Source organism: Sycon ciliatum, chromosome 5 (genome assembly GCF_964019385.1).
Source record: "Sycon ciliatum chromosome 5, ocSycCili1.1, whole genome shotgun sequence".
NCBI classification, from domain to species: Eukaryota; Metazoa; Porifera; class Calcarea; order Leucosolenida; family Sycettidae; genus Sycon; species Sycon ciliatum.
The window spans coordinates 36,825,470-36,826,754 of NC_088647.1; positions in this window are offsets into that span (position 1 = coordinate 36,825,470).

A 1,285-nucleotide genomic window follows, 5' to 3' on the forward strand; every position below is an offset into this window, starting at 1 on the left:
CGGGGTGTGACCAGCCCATTTTTCATGATGCATTGCACATAATAATAATTTGAGCCGTCAGATGCAAAAAGGTACCTTATGACATTTTTGGCCAAATCGAGTTAACGATTGTTTCAGATACAACCTGGCCAGGAGAGTGTCGTGCAAAAAACCAGGTCCAAAAATCTCAATTCATCACCGAGTTACCCTGAAAACTATCCGGACTATCGATCACATATTCACAGAAAATACTTTTTCGAACGCGATTTTCTCAACTGCGAGCAAAACGTCATAAGGTACCTTTTTGCATCTGACGGCTCATTTCGTAATTTTTTCGAGAAAAAGGTCCATTTGTGACGTTCAACGGTGTTTTTTAATCACGCTGCAAACAGCGCGACGAGTTCTTCACTTCTTGAACTCCTTGCGCAATTGCTTGAAGTTATTTTTTGAAGTTGAAGTGGTGTGTCGAGTGGCGATTCAAGTGTTTCTTGATCTTGTCATGATGGCTGTGTCAGCCACTGGCTACAACTATCTCGAGCCTGGTGGGGAGTGGATCCTGAAGTAGGACTGAAGTTCAGAGAGAGAATGAGACGTTCTTTTCTTCCAACGTCGGTCATCCAGTGCTCCGATGCGGCTCAAGGTGGCCAATGAGTCAGAAGATGAGGAGTCGTCATCTGAGATAAATTCTGAGTTTGGGGCTAGGGACGGCAGCGATGTCGGACCTTCAGCTGTGGAGGAAGGAAGAAATAGAAGATAAGACTGCGGAACGACTCCCCGCAGGATGCAGCTGCGAATATGTCCATCATGTCTCCGCACTGTACACCTAGTCTGTGTTCTTCTAGCTGCTTACTGCACTATTTCAAAGATATTCAAGCAGCTCACCCACTTTTAGATTGCTGAATTTTCAGTGCACACATACATCGATCCAAGACTGGAATTGTCTCCCATCTACCCTGCTACGCAACCTTCCCACACAGAAGTGAATGCAGGCATTCAAGGAAGGTGCCTACAAGTCTCTCCGCAGCCCAGGCTGGCACTCAGTCACAGATGCCCTCTGAACACTCCCTGGACACCCTCTCCGCTTGCACCCTGGCTCCCCCCTTTTTTATTTTTTTATTTTTTATTTTCTCCGCAGCCGAGACTGGCATTCAGGCACAGATGCCCTCTGAACACTTCCTGCACACCCTCTCCACTTGCACCCTGACTCCCCCCCCCTTTTCTTTTTTAACTGTTTTACTCTATCAAATGCATCATCTTTTCGTTTTCCTTCCTCTATATAAATGTACTCCCCCCTCCTCTCCCCATG